At 45.2% G+C, this 17,333-nt stretch overlaps 1 long non-coding RNA gene across 1 annotated transcript; it reads left to right on the top strand.

Annotated features, from left to right (window-relative positions):
* Positions 1-3,229: 3,229 nt before the first annotated feature.
* Positions 3,230-12,810, top strand: LOC138446816 (uncharacterized). The gene is made up of 4 exons (XR_011259556.1): positions 3,230-3,544; positions 6,384-6,486; positions 7,924-8,015; positions 12,078-12,810. It is a non-coding gene; the product is annotated as an uncharacterized lncRNA (long non-coding RNA).
* The last annotated feature ends 4,523 nt before the right edge of the window (positions 12,811-17,333 follow it).

Here is a 17,333-nt window from a genome sequence, read left to right as displayed (position 1 = left end):
TTTTTCTGGAACATCAGTGGAACCCTAGATGAATTTTCTGATCAACCCAATACCTACTCTGAAGCCCTAATACTTTGGCCACCTGAAGTGAAGAGCCTACTCATTTAAAAAGATCCTGATGCTGAGGAAGATTGAAGGCGGGAGGAGAAGGGGACAACAGAGGGTGAGATGGTTGGATGGCATCACCAACTCAATAGACATGAGTTTGAGCAAACTCTGGGAGATTGTGAAGAACAGGGAAGCCGGGTGGGCTACAATTCATGGGGTTGCAAATAGTTGGACATGACTTAGCGACTGCATAACAATACCTACACTAATAATTCAATGATGCTGTTATTTTTTATCAATGTAAAAACTGAGTATCCCTGTGAAAACAAAATTTTCCGTTTTCCCAAATGTTCTGAAAAGCAGATATACAAGTTTCCCGAGAGGGCAGCAGTCTGGATGACCCAGCAGCTAAAAGGTGTTTTATTTCTAACCTTCTTTAAATTCTCATTCCTTTTTCTATCTCACACAATAAAGTCACAGACTCAGTCTGTCTCTCATTTTCTATATTAATAAAATTGTAGCATCTTATGAGGTTTAATTAGATAATAAGGCGCTTCGAGGCTCCTCCTTGGTAAGTCTGTGAGAGTGAAGAATATTGCTATTTTAATAGTCATCATATGCACTGAAAAATTTTCCACTAAAATGTGCATACACACTTTTAAAACTCTGGACAATCACATCCGCTCTGGGTAGAGTGAAAAATAAGGACTGATGAGAACCTTCATCCCTGGATGGATGAACTATGTCGTGCTCACTCGCTTTTTAAATTTTCTATTTATATTCCATCTTCATTTAAATGTTTAATTAGGGAGGAACGCGTCTATGCATTATAATTAAATGCAAGCACAGATTCTTCACCACAAAAGAGTCATTTTCCATTCAGTTTCTACTAAGTTTTGTTTTGTTCCCGAATGAATCAATATGAAAATTAAGCTGGTTGTCTGAAAGCCTTAAAAAGAAGTATAGCTTTCATAATACAAGGAAGATTAAAATGAATTAAAAATCTCAAAGCACATCCTTTTAGAATAAGTGCTTGTTATATTCTCGCAACCCTTAAAGGTAGCTTTCCCAGAGAAAAGAAAAATGAACAAAGAGGGCTTTTCGTTCCAGTTTATCTGCGTTAGGAGCTGGAACCTTTTCAGAGTTTGAAGTACAATTTTTCACTTTCAGTTGGTGAGCTGGGAATCGGGAGGTTGCAGGGCAGGAAGGGACCACTGTCCTGCTTAGTGACGTGGGAGACCTGTGAGGGGCAGGAAGCTGGAGGTAGAGAAGGAACGAAGGATTTAAGCTTAGATGTTTCCTGGAATCTTCTCCAGACGTTCTAACCCTTTCAGAGCTGCAGAACGTGGCTGGAAATCTTGTACGTACATAAGAAAAAACTGGCACTGAGAACTTCTTGCTTTACCTGTTCAGTCCGCACTCTGCTCTGCTGTTTGCCAGAATTCCCCTGCAGCATGTACATGTGTCCAAACCCGTGTGCACGTGGGATAAAGAGGACAAAAATGACTGCTTAGTGCCTTAACTGCTCTTCGTTGCTTGGTTGTTAAGTCGCTCGGTCGTGTCTGACCCTCTGCAACCCTGTGGACCGCGGCACGCCAGGCTTCCCTGTCCTGCACTGTCTCCCAGGGTTTGCTCAAATCCATGTCCACTGAGTATGCTAACCATCTCATCCTCTGCCATCCCCTTCTCCTTTTACCTTCAGTCTTTCCCAGCATCAGGGTCTTTTCCAATGAGTCAGCTCTCCCCATCAGGTGGCCAAAATGTTGGAGCTTCAGCTTCAACATCAGTCCTCCCGATGAATATTCAGGAGCTCTGAAACATCCCAGACCTTCTATCTCAGTGTCGGCTTGAGATGCTAGGCTAGAGGCAAGATGAGATGGGGAAATCTATTCCCTGGCTGTTTCTGTTCTTCGGTCAACACTTCACTCCCAGCACTTCAGCCAGAACCTTGAAGTTAAAGCTACCCCAATGGTAAATAAACCCCACTACCAACCTTGAAAAAGTATAATGGGTGTGAGTTAAACTTGAACTGAACATAGGAAGGCTCGTAGTTTAACAAAACATTTTCTCCACTTTGGATATTGATATTTAGTTTTGGTGTAGTGTATCTAACCACTTGCTATGTTTAAAAGAAGAACTGATAATTCCAGGGTTGTCTTGGCCCAAATCACACAGAAACACAGATGGTGTCTTAATTGCTGTGGTGTCCAGAAGTTAATGTGTATGAATCTGCCCACCAGCATTTAAATGGGAGTGTTTTTGACTTGTCTAATTGCAGGGGGAAAAAACAGTAGAAATCACCAACCCATTGGAATAGGAAATTGCAGGACCACTGACTGAATTGATGTCATCTTGGTTTATTTTCATGTGAACTAGAAAGTTGAGATAGATCCCAATGGATTTAGGTTATGTTGAAAACAGATTATAAGCAATCAATAGATAGACAGATAATTGTGTGTGTGTGTGAGCTCAGTCATGTCTGACTCTTGTGACCCCGTGGACTGTAGCCCACCAGGCTCCTCTATCCTCAGGATTCTCCAAGCAGGAATACTGGAGTGAGTTGCCATTTCCTTCTCCAGGGCATCTTCCCAACTCAAGGATCCATCCCGTGTTTCCTGAGTCTCCTGTGATGCCTGCATTGGCAGGCAGATTCTTTACCACTGAGCCACCAGTAATATACATTACACACTCAAGTGCCCCAAACACTTTCATCATTGTCCTACGTTAGACAGTCACACATGAATTGTATGAAACAGTTCATTAAAGATTTAATTGGTGACTTTACTTACACCCACTGAGTCCAAAAAATCAGAGTTTACTTAACCAGCAGGTTTACATAGCCAAGAAACACGGAAAAAGGCCACCTCTCCCATGCACGTGGATGCAATACACCAAACTCACCTCCCCAAAGTGATACAAAGAGTCTCCTTCTAACCTAGACACTGACATCTGATTCAACTGCAGAATCTCTAGCTAACACTCTTCCCTTGTTTGTGTGTGTGTGTGTGTGTGTGTTTTTGTTTTGCTTATTTTAACTTCTTATCTTGCGTTGGGGTATAGCCGATTAACAATGTTGTGATAGTTTCAGGTGAACAGCGAAGGGACCCAGGCCAGACAGATATATGTATCCGTGCTTGAAGGTTCTGAAGCACAAGAAGCCGGGAGAACTGGAAGGAAGTGCAGTGCGTTGGCAGCTTTGGAAGCCGGAAGAAACGGGCAGGAAAGCAGGGTGTGACGTAACCGGATTGGCAATTAAAGTAAAAGCAGAAACTGCCTAGCGTGGTCGAGAAGGCCTCTGACCACAAGCTGAGAGCGGCTAAGCCGGTTAATACTGAAAGCACACGACAGGAGCCTTTTGGTGAACAGCTAACTGCTTTCAGTAGAGGCAGAGGTAGACGGAGAACTAGCGTGCTTTATGGAAAACCAACTATTGTGTTAAGAACTAAAAGAGTGTCTGTATTTCCCAGCTGAAAACCTGGAATTCTGCCCTCAGCGTGTAAGTGTTTGCTTGTTATATTTATGCTTTATTTTTTAAAGATGTGTCCAGAGTTATAAAGCCTCACCAAGCCATTTCAGAATGATACAAATGGAAAGAAATTAATTAACATAATTCCTTTGGAGCATGTAAAAATCTACAACTCCCATATGTGTCTGCTTTCCTAGCCAACAGGCAATTAAAAAAAAAAATCTGTTATTTGAAGAGTATTGGCCTCTGGGGCTTCTCAGGTGGCGCTAGTGGTAAAGAACGCAGCTACCGATGCAGAGGCATAAGAAATGTGGTTTGATCCCCTGGCGGAGGCATGGTGACCCACTCTAGGATTCTTGCCTGGAGAATCCCATGGACAGGGGAGCCTGGAGGGTTAATAGTCCATAGGGTCGCAAACAGTCAGACACGACTGAAGCGACTTAGCATGCATGCACACCCTCTGTTTATCAGACGAGAAATCCAGCCTATGTAAGGTTCAGATCTTTCCCCCAATTCTGTGGCAATGACCGAAGATGTAGAAAAATAAGAAAGAAAAAAGTGGCAACATCTTGAAAGCAGACTAGAGGTCTATCGAGGGGTCAGAAGTTCTGAAGACTTTCTAAGAGATACAGGGCAACTGGAATTAAGAACAGAAAGGCTTGATCAATGTGGCGCCTTCCAGTGTTTGAGCATCAAAGCACAGTAGGAAACAGGCCTTGGAGGGAGTCAGATGTTCTTCACCAACAGGACCCAGAAAAGCTCCTATAAGATCTTGTAGAGAGGGAGGTCTTATAATTTTAGAGAAAAGTTGCTGCGAAGAAAAGACCAGAACACTTGATTTGACAAAATATAAAAACTGTGGAGCTTCCCAGGTGGCTCTGTAGTAAAGAATCTGCCTGCCGATGCAGGAGATGCAGGTTCGCTCCCTGGGTTGGGAAGATCCCCTGGAGTAGGAAATGGCACCCACTCCAGTATCCTTGCCTGCAGAATCCCATGGACAGAGGAGCCTGGTGGGCTACAGTCCACGGGGTTGCAAAGAGTCAGACTCAACTAAGCATGAGCCCTTCCCTCCTGATAGAGATACCGCTAGAAAGAAATCCTCTAAATAAAAATAAAAGCCAAAAGAGTATGACGTTTGCCAAAGGACCTCTCTGTCATAAGACTGCCCGTTTCTGAGTTCTGTCTCTTCCCATCCATCATCCTACAGAGACTCCCTTTGGAGTGGGCCCCACCTCCTCTCAGGTGTCTTCCTCCTCCACATTGCCCTGTGGATCATCATCTCGCCTGAATCTCAGTTAAGGGCCGCCTTTACTCTGCAGCGTACTGAAGGGGAAAGCAAAAGCCGCTCGGTTGGGTCCGACTCTGCAACCCCATGGACTGTATGGTCCATTGTGGTGTAGGATCAGCCATACATTTGTGAAGAAGGCCACCCAAGGGTGAAGCACATTACTCATCAGAGACGTGTGTGTGCTCATCTCAAGCGTGTTTGGTAGACTTGGATCTAAGAAGGGTTCAAGGCGAGGCCCACTTTCTGGGGGGGCTGGTTCTCATTGCAATGGCTTCTCTTCTTGCAAAGCATGGGCTCTTAAATCCTTCCCATTTAATATGCTTCCAATTTTTCTGATTCCAGGCCTGTAAGCAACATCTGTGGGGCTTACCTGGCAGCTCAGAAGGGAAAGAATCTACCTACAATGCAGGAGATTTGGGTTCAATCCCTGGGTCGAAAAGATCCCCTGGAGAAGGAAATGGCAACCCACTCCAGTATTCTTGCCTGGAGAACCCCACGGGCAGAAGAGCCTGGTGGGCTACAGTCCACGGGGTCACAAAGAGCTGGACATGACTGAGCCACTAACACATTCATTATCAAGAAATATCTGCACGTCATTCTGGGCCAAAGAGGAGAAAGCCTGTACTCAGCTAACCAAGAGGAACAGTAGTGACCACTGATGAAGGCCCAGTTTTTATCTGCTGCTGTTTGGCTTTTGTTTTGTCTTCTAAGTCATGCACTATGTTGTCTATACTATGTAAACGATAAAAGACATAAAATATATTTTCAAATAATATTTTTTAATCCCAGATAATTAAAATTCAAAGAAAGTGAAAGTCTCTCAGTCATGTCCAACCCTTTGCAACCCCATGAACCTTAGCCCGCCAGGCTCCTCTGTCCATGGAATTCTCCAGGCAAGAATACTGGAGTGGGTCGCCATTCCCTTCTCCAGGGGATCTTCCCGACCCAGGGATCAAACCCGGGTCTCCTGCATTGATTGCAGGTGGATTCTTTACTAGTTGAGCTACCAGGGAATCCCTAAAATATCAAAGAACTGACATTTTATTGTAATAAAGATCAAAAACATATACACACTATATCTATAAAATGTCTCTTCAACCTCACACTAGTATCATTAAAAATTGATTACACTCCTGAGAAGAGTTTGAAATGCAGCAATGCACAGGTTTTTCCTCCTGGGCACTCACGTGTGTGAGCTGTTCTTTCAACATTTTCATTTGCTGCACACACCTAATCCCTGGGGTGGAGACCCCCACCTTTGGAAACAGAAATGAATGTCCTCATTTTGTTAAGGTCTGTTCCATCAGGGCTTCTACCAACACCTGAGCCCTGAGCATCTGGTCTGCAGGCCAGAGAGCGGGAAGGGAAGATACTTATGATCACACAGATAGGAGGGGAGCATGTGAGTGTCCCCTCTCAGCCAAGGGGTAGCCAAGGAACTCCTAGAGGAACTGAGGAGCTTGCTGCCCAGCAAGTCAGCAGCAGGGGGGTTGTGTTTCCTGGTCCTCTCTCTCGGACTCTGAGCTTCTCAAAGCGGGAGCCACACATTACTCATCTCTCCCTTGACCTCTTTATCCCCAGCAGATGCCTGTCACAGATGAGCTCCAACAGGACACCTGCCAGGGATGAGATGGATGAATGGATATATCTAACGTCAACCGGGTACAATGACCAGAAAATGCAGGTGAGCCGAAGGCTTCGTGTTTTTGTAGCTATTGGCAGTTCTTCATTACCTGACCAAATATGCAGCATGCAGTAGAGGATGAAAGCAACCAGAACTTCCTTGAGCCCTAGAGACACAAAGCATGACGAAATGCCAGGAGCCAGGAAGGGAGATCCGGGGAAGAACGGAGGTTAGGGGCTGATAAGTAACGTCATATGCCCTGTCAACCTTTGAGTCCAGCTTTCACGCCGTCGACACTGTCAATGATGGAGAGGTAATTTTAACTCTTTTGATTAAATATATTTACATGTGACAGCGTGACAATTGAACAGTGATGGATCTATGAAGCAAATTGCAGTCAAGGGAAAGTTGTCAATGTATTAATTAAACAGTGAAGGGAATCATCCATCCAGAGGTTAGAGGAAAATAAATTTGTCCTGGGGAAAGGCATGTAACAGGCTGTGGAATGTACCGTGATCTGGACAAGCATAAGAAAGATTGTGGAATTCTCATCTAACCACACTTCAGTCATTGCTCCAAGAGAGAAGGGACTTTTAACACTTAAAACACACACACACACACACACACACACACACAGACCAACTTGTTATCCTAAAATTGATGGCTTCTTTGGACACTTAATTTTTATAACTGAGGCCAAGCATCTTCACATACCTTGTGGATTTCTGCAGAGTGGTGGAGGGGATAAAGGATGGTTACCTAAGACAACTGACTAAAGATGCTCGCTTTGTCTCAGGAGCAATTTCAACAGAGACCACTAATGTCTCAGGTCTCAGAGGAGGCAGGGGGTCATATAATCAAACCCACAAACTCCTGCAAAACCGCAGGAGCAGTTCCTCGGTGTGCAAGGAAACACGGGGCACAAATATTTATAGGTTGCTGCCTAAGACTTATCGGCACAGCGGCAGCCCCTCTGCAGCCTCTAACAGCTTTCACTCATCCGCACTGGAGTGGGTGAAATATCACAGCAATTATAAAACTCAGGATGCTGGAGAGCTGGGCTTTAGGAATGGCTCCAGCAAATTGCTTCCATTTTTCAGTTCACAGTGAGAAGAAAGGCAGAAAGAGAGAGAGGTGAGAAAGAAAGCAAAGAAGCATACCTAACACACGCTGTATATTCTGCGTGTGTGCATATATAAATATATTAAGCTTCCCTCTTGTGCCTGGGAGAGAAAAGAGACAGAATCAGCAAATCAGGGATGATGAAACAGATTAACGTGAACATTGCATGTGTCTCCGAGGAGCCAGTTCAAACATCTTTATTCCTGCTCAGCTACCTTCTTTGCCACGCTGGGTGAGGGAATGTATTTTATTAAAAACATTTCTTTTACCTGGAGATCCTGTCAACTAACTAACACAATGAAAAAAGAAGAAACTGAGAGTGTTCTTTGCGTGCCAAAAAATAAGCTCGTAAAGGAGATGCTATTTTTTTAATAGGGGGAAAAGAGGAAAGAAATGAGCTTGGATTTTTCTCCTTGTGAAGTTTGGCAGCATTTCTGCTACCTCGAGGACCTTCCCTTAGTTTCAAGGTACGTTGCCCATCAAAAATAGACTTTGAGCTAAAAATGAGTGATTTGGTTTTTTTTTTTTTTTAATTCCCTTTCAGAGATACAGGGAGTCTCTTATTTGCAAACATTTTCATCACAACAACACTGAACTTTTGGTTTTTTTTGCTAGATAGCACTAGTAAATGGATTTTACTACTGTAAAATTCATGAATTTATTTTCTGAATGTCTTTTTATTGATAAAGAGTCAGATAATGGGATTTAATCTATTTTGACCCAAAAGTTAAGATTATTCGGCTATGTAGCTGAACTCTCTTTAATATCCATGGGGTGAAAGTGAAAGTGAAAGTGAAGTCGCTCAGTCGTGTCCGACTCTTTGGGACCCCATGGACTGTAGCCCACCAGGCTCCTCCATCCATGGGATTTTATAAGCAAGAGTACTGGAGTTGGTTGCCATTTCCTTCTCCAGGGGATCTTCCCAACCCAGGGATCGAACCTGGGTCTCCCGCATTGTAGGCAGATGCTTTACTGTCTGAGCCACAGGGCAATAAAAGACCTTTAGTGTATTTTATTTGATTTTTTACTTTTGATTTATCCTTCCGGAATTTTTTAAATTTCTGGATATCAGAACATGACAATAAATTATAATTTCAAAGTTCGTTATTTTAACTAGTGTTTACTGCCCGTTGTCAAAAGAGTAAAGACATAAGCATTAATTTCTATTTTCTAAAGATCACAAAATATTTTCAAAGAGATTATTCCTTTATAAATTGAAACTTTGTAACATTTCCCCCCGAATCTCTAATCGCACATTGAGTCCCTCAAAAGGCAGACAGCTAGCTGGGGTTTGCACAATGCAAAGTCAGGTTGGCATCACTGGAGGAAAACTTACGCATCACCCATCTGGGACTTTTAAGCCCTCAGTTGAAAGACAGTGATTGAGGCCTTCCCTGCTAGCTCAGCAGTAAAGAATCCACCTGCCAGTGCAGGAAACGTGGGTTTGATCCCCGTCTGGGAAGATCCCACATGCAGAGTAACTAAGACCCTGTGCCGTGTAACTACTGAACCTGGGCTCTAGGGCCCGTGGACCACAGCTACCAAGCGCACAGGCCACAGCCACTGCAGCTGGGCCCCAGCGCCCATGCTTTGCAACGAGGTGAGCCCACACACCACTACAAAGGGTAACCCCCGCTCTCCACAGCTAGAGGAAAGCCCCTGAGGCAGCGAAGACCCAGCGCAGCCAAATAAATAAATAAAATTTAAAGACAGTTGTGGAACAGACTGCCACTGAATTTCACCACAATAGGCTTTTTTTTGGATTGATTTTTCTCACTTGCAAAATGGGGCTGGACTCATCCAGCAAGACCTACCCCACCAGCCCACGCTCCTCCAGAGGGCTGTGCAGTATGTGTCAAGTCAGACAGGAAGCCCACAGGGTGAGCTTTGCTGCAGGTGTGAAAGCTGAGGCTGACAGAGCTCACACCCACTGCCCGGAACCAAGAGGCGGGAAGAGAACCTCAGTGCTTGTGACCCCAAAGACCCTGAGTTTCCCGCTAGTCTCTGCTTCCTTGTGATCAATTCTGAGTCCCACTGTTCTGGGTGCTTTTCATGGCCTTTCATCTTTGCTTCCAGGTCTTCTCCATTGGATACAGGTTACTTGTACTCCATCAGGCTTCTGTTTATCCCTCAATTACAGGCTTCCAATCTGCTAGAGAGGATGCGGAGAAAATGTAACCCTCCTACACTGTTGGTGGGAGTGATACAGCCATTATGGAGAGTAGTATGGAGATTATTTTTACAACTAGGAATAAAACTACCATATGACCCAGCAATCCCACTACTGGGCATATACCCTGAGAAAACTGTAATTCTAAAAGACACATGCGCCCCGATGTTCATTGCATCACTATTTAATATAAGCAAGACATGAAAACATCCACAGGTGAATGGACAACAAGATGTGGTGCACAGATACAATGGAATATTACTCAGCCACGAGAAAGAACAAAACTGGGTCTGTTCTAGTGAGGTGGATGAACCTAGAGCCTATTATAGAGAGTGAGGTAAGTCAGAAAGAGGAAAGCAAATATAGTCTGCTGCTGCTGATGCTGCTAAGTCGCTTCAGTCGTGTCCGACTCTGTGCGACCCCATAGACGGCAGCCCACGAGGCTCCCCCGTCCCTGGGATTCTCCAGGCAAGAACACTGGAGTGGGTTGCCATTTCCTTCTCCAATGCAGGAAAGTGAAAAGTGAAAGTGAAGTCGCTCAGTCGTGTCCAACCCTCAGCAACCCCATGGACTGTATATTAACACATAAATATGCAGTCTAGAAAAATGGCATTGATGAGCCTGTTTGCAGGGAAGGAGTGGAGACAGATGTAGAGAATGGACTTGTAGACACAGTGGGAGGGGAGTGCGGGAGAGAGTGGAGAGGGCAGTGTCAGGACACACACACTCTCTCGCACAGAATGGCTGGTTGGTGGGAAGCTGCTGTGTAACATAGCTAGCCCGGTCTGGGGCTCTGGGATGACCCGGAGGGGTGGGAGGGGGGAAAGGGACGAAGGCTCAAGAGGGATGGGTGTGCACGGGTGAGTGCTGCGTCGCTCAGTTATGTCTGATTCTTTGTGACCTCAGGGACTGTAGCCCGCCAGGCTCCTCTGTCCCTGGGATTCTCCAGGCGAGAATACTGCAGTGGGTTGCCATGCCCTCCTCTAAGGGATCTTCCCCACCCAGGGATCAGCCCTCAAGTCTCTTCTGTGTCTGGCATTGGCAGGCGGGTTCTTTACCACTAATGCCACCTACAAAGCCCAGAGGGATGGGATGTGTGTACAGTTGGCTGATTCATGTTGTATGGCAGAAACCAACACAACATTGTAAAGAAATTTTTTTTATTTAAAAAATAAAACAAACTTAAATGGGATGGTAGTCCCAATAGATACATGTATACGTATGGCTGAGTCCCTTCCCTGTCCATCTGAAACTATCACAACATTGTTATTCAGCTATGTGCATGCTAAGTCATTTCAGTCATGTCTCTTTTCAACCCCATGGACTGTAGCCAGCCAGGCTCCTCTGAACATGGGATTCTCCAGGCAAGAATGCTGGAGTGGATTACCATGTCCTATATCTAGGGGCTCTTCCCAACCCAGGGATGGAAACTGCAGCTCCTGCATTGCGAGCAGATTCTTTACCAGTGAGCCACCCGGGAAGCCCCTTCCTGGCTATACTCCAGTACAAAATAAGAAGTTAAAAAAAAGTAAAACAAACTTCACATCCATGAAAAAAAAAAGAATGTATTATGTCCGCTTTCATTTTGACCAATTGCAGTGTGTAATTCCTCCCCAACTCCTCTTTCTCCTCCAGGGTGGGCTCCTACCCAAATCTCAGGGCCCTGGGATCTCCATAAAGTTTCCTTTTGTTGACTGAAGTAGTTAAGTGCTTCTTGGGCGGGGCGGGCGGTGGAGGTGGGGGTAAGTGTGTGCATGTGTGAGTGTGCGAGCTTGTGTATAATTAGCTTTGATACCTCTCCATAACCTCACGAAGCAGATGAGTCGACAACCGAGACCTGGGTTTTATCAACAAGGGAACTGAGACTCAGGGCGTTAAACAGACTGGTCCCACACCGGTGGGGCAGCCCAGACCTTCTGCTTCCTGGCTCCTTATCCAGTCTTGCTTTTGACCCCGTAACCTCATAAGCCTTCCTGGGTCAGAACCCAGCATGACGTAAGGTGATGATTTCTTCAAGGCCTATCTGAAAAGCTAAGTCTGGCCAATAAACTCAGAAACAGCAGGCTCAATGAAATTCACATACACTTGGAAACTATTTCCCCAACAGAGCCAAAAGCTTAAAAATATCGGAAGATAGACCATCCCCGTGTAATCTAATCAGTTTGCTTTACACTTCATGATGTCTGTGAGTAATGAGACTGAGGACTCCAGCATCTCCTCTGATCATTTGTTCTTTTGTGGTTTCCACCTGGTAACAAACCTGCTTCTGAGACAGGTTTTATTAATTGCATATTGTTTTGTGTTGCTAATGTTTCATTTCACTGACTCTTCTGGTTTTTTTTTTTTCCTTCATTTGCAGATTCCAGTTGTCTTCCATGTTTAACCATTTCTTCACCAGACCAGGCAAGAACAGACCAGGCTAATTGCTTGAAAACATTTAGGAAATTCTAATAGAAGAGTTCGGGATTTCCCTGGTGGCTCAGATGGTAAAGAATCTGCCTGCAGTGCAGGAGACCCGGGTTCAATCCCTGGGTCAGGAAGATCCCCTGGAGAAAGGCATCAGCAGCCACTCCAGTATTCTTGCCTGGAGAATCCCATGGACAGAGGAGCCTGGCAGGCTCTAGTCCATGAGGTCGCAAAGAGTTGGACATGACGGAGTTGGACATCACTTCACTTCAACCATTTCTTCATAGAGATCTTTTTCATTTGGTTTAATCTTTGAATGGCTGCACTCGTCAGCGTTTCTGCATTCAGAAGTGTTTGTTGATTCAGTTGCAGTCATAAAGATTTTTCCCACACAGTCTGTTTGACACTGTTGAGTTCAGTCTGCACCCACGCCTATTGTGTTAAGCAAATAACCACGCAGCACTGAAATTCCACTCATTGTCAATGCTGAGGCAACAAGATTTTCTCCAGTTCACCGCCAGCCAAAACTGCAGTTATCAGAGAGTCCTCTCCAGAAGTAAACTGAAAAGAATCATGTGACCCAGAAAAAGGATTAGTCTTCAGGAAGTCTTTGGTTTTTTCCATGTTTGTCAAGACATTCCCAGAGGGAGGGGAAAATAATAAAGCAAAACGTTTTTCTGGAATGAAGCCCATTTCAAAGTAGAGTCTAGGAACTTTTAAATTTGCAGACAGGGCTTCTCAAAATAAAAGCCACAAAACTGGGGCTATGGCAAACCCAAAGGGACCAGAAGCAATTCAAAACAAGGGATTTGGTAACTTTTAATTGCCTCATTTTCAATTCATAAGGGAGTGTAAGTGTTGATATTAAGCTAGAGTTCATCTGCACCCACCAATCAGCTAGTTGGGTCTGACACACGGATCCTCAGAGATTCGCCATTACCTGGGGTTTCTGTCATTTCAGATGAATCTTCCACCTTGTTAGAAATAACACACTGTCCTTTCCTGCTCTACTCTATTTCTACGTTCTATCTGGGGAGACTGATTTACATTAATGTTCCAGAAAAAGCCTGGATAGGAAACAAAACCATGATCTTTCATTTTTGAAAAGTCATGGTGTAAAAACCTTGTTCTAAAAGCATTACTGACATGAGTTTAAGTAAACTCCAGCAGTTGGTGACAGACAGGGAGGCCTGGCGTGCTGCAGTACACAGGGTTGCAAAAAGTCAGACACGACTGAGGCTGAACTGAACTGAACTAAGGGGCATCTGAGAGACTTCCCTGATAGTCCAATGGCTAAGACTTCACCATCCAATGCAGGGGATGGGGGTTTGGTCCCTAGTTGGGATCACAATAAACTGTGGAAAATTCTGAGAGAGATGGGACTACTAGACCACTTGACCTGCCTTTTGAGAAACATATATGCAGGTCAGGAAGCAACAGTTAGAATCGGACATGGAACAACAGACTGGTTCCAAATAGGAAAAAGGAGTACATCAAGGCTGTATATTGTCACCCTGCTTATTTAACTTCTATGCAGAGTACATCATGAGAAACGCTGGGCTGGAAGAAACACAAGCTGGAATCAAGATTGCCGGGAGAAATATCAATCACCTCAGATATGCAGATGACACCACCCTTATGGCAGAAAGTGAAGAGGAGCTAAAAAGCCTCTTGATGAAAGTGCAAGAGGAGAGTGAAAAAGTTGGCTTAAAGCTCAACTTTCAGAAAACTAAGATCATGGCATCTGGTCCCATGACTTCATGGGAAATGGATGGGGAAACAGTGGAAACAGTGTCGGACTTTATTTTGGGGGGCTCCAAAATCACTGCAGGTGGTGATTGCAGCCATGAAATTAAAAGACGCTTACTCCTTGGAAGGAAAGTTGTGACCAACCTAGATAGCATATTGAAAAGCAGAGACATTACTTTGCCAACAAAGGTCCGTCTAGTCAAGGCTGTGGTTTTTCCAGTGGTCATATATGGATGTGAGAGTTGGACTGTGAAGAAAGCTGAGCACCGAAGAATTGATGCTTTTGAACTGTGGTGTTGGAGAAGACTCTTGAGAGTCCCTTGGACTGCAAGGAGATCCAACCAGTCCATCCTAAAGGAAATAAGTCCTGGGTGTTCTTTGGAAGGACTGATGCTAAAGCTGAAATTCCAGTACTTTGGCCACCTCATGCAAAGAGTTGACTCATTGGAAAAGACTCTGATGCTGGGAGGGATTGGGGGCAGGAGGAGAAGGGGATGACAGAGGGTGAGATGGCTGGATGGCATCACCGAATCAATGGACATGAGTTTGGGTGAACTCCGGGAGATGGTGATGGACAGGGAGGCCTGGCGTGCTGCGATTCATGGGGTCGCAAAAAGTCGGACATGACTGAGCGACTGGACTGAACTGAACTGAACTGAACTGAAGTGAACTGGGAAGCTAAGATCCTACCTGCCTCATAGCCAAAAAAATCAAAAACATAAAACAGAAGCAACATGGTAGCAAAGTCAATAAAGACTAAAAATGGTCCAGATTAAAAAATAAAGATCAAAATTAATTAAAAAAATAATCTTGAGGAAAGCTAAATTGAAAAAGACACATGTACCCCAGTGTTCATTGCAGCACTATTTACAATAACTAAGACATGGAACCAACCTAGACGTCCATCAAAAGACGAAAGGACAAAGAAGCTGTGGTACATATACACACTGGACTATTACTCAGCCATAAAAAGGGAAGCATCTGAGTTAGTTCTAATGAGGTGGATGAACCTAAAGCCTATTACACAGAGTGAAAAGTCAAAAAGAGAAAAACACATATACGTGGAATCCAGAAAGATGGTACTGATGAGCCTATTTGCAGGGCAGCAGTGGAGACGCAGATGCAGAGAAGGGACTTGTGACAGTGGGGAGGAAGGAGAGGGCAGGACGGATGGAGAGAGTCACGTGGGAGCACGCATACCACGACATGTAGCATAGACAGCCCGCGGGCATTGGCTGTGTGACGCAGGGAACTCAAACCCGGGCTCTGTAGCAAAGCAGAGGGGTGGGATGGGGTGGGAGGTGGGAGGGAGGTCCCAGAGGGAGAGGACGTCTGTACACCTCTGGCTGATTTACACTCATGTGGGGCAGAAACCAACACAATATCATAAAGCAATTATCCTCCAATTAAAAATTATCTTCTTAAGAAAATAAGTAAATAAAAGTATATGGCATTCGTTGACCACAGGAATACAAAGCTTTTCGAACCCAAGAATGGAACTGCTAAGCCTGACTTCAGAGAAGGCAATGGCAAGCCACTCCAGTTCTCTTGCCTAGAAAATCTCATGGACAGAAGAGCTTGGTAGGCTGCAGTCCATAGGGTCACTACTAGTCGGACTCAACTGAGAGACTTCACTTTCAATTTTCACTTTCACGCATTGGAGAAGGAAATGGCAACCCACTCCAGTGCTCTTGCCTGAAGAATCCCAGGGATGGCAGAGCCTGGTGGGCTGCCGTCTATGGGGTTGCACAGAGTCGGACACAAATGAAGTGACTTAGCAGCAGCAGCAGCAGCAAGCCTGACTTAACACAAAATGAGAAAGGAGATTTATAAAACCGGCTAATGAATGGACAAGATTTATGCCCAGGCACCAGCTGCTGGGATGTCAAGCCAATTCCAGAGATTCTGAGGTCTCTAGGACATGACTCCAACCAGAGAGCTTTACTAAGATAAGAGTCGGTGCACCTCCTGGTCCTGACAGCCCCTTCGCTTCAGGCACAGGGAGGGCAGGTGGCACCGACATCCCTCATTTAGGAGCATCAGGAACAACCAGCGGATTCCTGCTGGGGCTGCATGTGTGTCAGTTGCCTCTTGCGTGTGCCTGCATGCACGCTCAGTCACATCCAACTCTCTGCAACCCCGTGGACTGCAGCTCGCCAGGCTCCTCTGTCCATGGGGATTCTCCAGGCAAGAATACTGGAGTGGGCTGCCATTTCCTCCTCTGGGGGATCTACCCGACCCACAGATCGAACCTGCATCTCCTGTGTCTCCTGCATGGACAGGCGGGTTCTTTACCCCTGCACCACGTGGGATGCCAATGACCATCATATTGATAGAGGAGGAATTTGCATCACATTCATAGCATATTCATCATATTCATACACTGCTATGAAATGCTGAGACAGGGTGATATTCATTTTGACCCATTGGATCAGGATATTTCTCAGATAACTCAATCTTGGGGATGAGGAATAAAATTTTCTTGCAAGAGGAGGAGAGAAGGACAGGAAATGGATTGAGTAAAAAGAGTTAGGTGTGAGAACTTCCCTGTCCGTTCAGTGGTTAACACTCTGTGCTTCCTCTGTGGGGGGCATGGATTCAGTCCCTGGGGAACTAAGCTCCTGCATGCCATGAAGTGAGGTGAAAGTGGCTGAGTCATGTCTGACTCCTTGCAACCCCATGGACTATACAGTGCATGGACTTCTCCAGGTCAGAACACTGGACTGGGCAGGCTTTCCCTTCTCCAGGGGATCTTCCCAACCCAGGGATGGAACCCAGGTCTCCCGCATTGCAGGCGGGTTCTTTACCAGCTGAGCCACCAGGGAAGCCCTGCATACCATATGGCACGATCAAAAAATAAATCTGTACAATTTAAAAATAAAAAAAGGTTTGGATGTGGCTGTAAGCTCAGTATCTGCTTTGGACAGTGCAAGGACCCGCAGGACCGGGCTGTGATGTAATGAAGTGGACAGAGAAGGTGATGGAGCAGGAGGTCTGAATGAGGTTGAGACGAGGTTTGCGGTGGGGGCCATATGCGGGGTTCGGAATGGCTCACTAACCAACTGGGCTCTGTTGAAAGCAACAAGGAATGGTGACTTTTGAGGAAGGAGGGAAACAGCATAATCAGGTCAGTGTCTCAGGAACCACTACTTTTTAAATTTTGTTTTCAATTTAGGACTCGGTTTCTTAAAAAAATGTTTATGGAGTACAGCTTCCTAGCAATATTGGGTTAGATTCAGGTGCACAGCAAAGGGAAACAGTTTTACGTATACATTCAGCTCAGTTCAATCTCACAGTCACGCCTGACTCTTTGAAAGTCCATGGACTGCAGCACGACAGGCCTCCCTGTCCACCACCAACTCCGGGAGCTTGATTAAACTCATGTCCATTGAGTTGGTGATGCTATCCAACCATCTCATCCTCTGCCATCCCCTTCTCCTCCTGCCTTCAAACTTTCCCA

This window comes from Ovis canadensis, chromosome 10, assembly GCF_042477335.2.
Source record: "Ovis canadensis isolate MfBH-ARS-UI-01 breed Bighorn chromosome 10, ARS-UI_OviCan_v2, whole genome shotgun sequence".
In the NCBI taxonomy this organism is placed as follows: domain Eukaryota; kingdom Metazoa; phylum Chordata; class Mammalia; order Artiodactyla; family Bovidae; genus Ovis; species Ovis canadensis.
The sequence above is the reverse complement of the archived record's forward strand: the minus strand, read 5'-3'. Positions and strand labels throughout refer to the sequence as shown.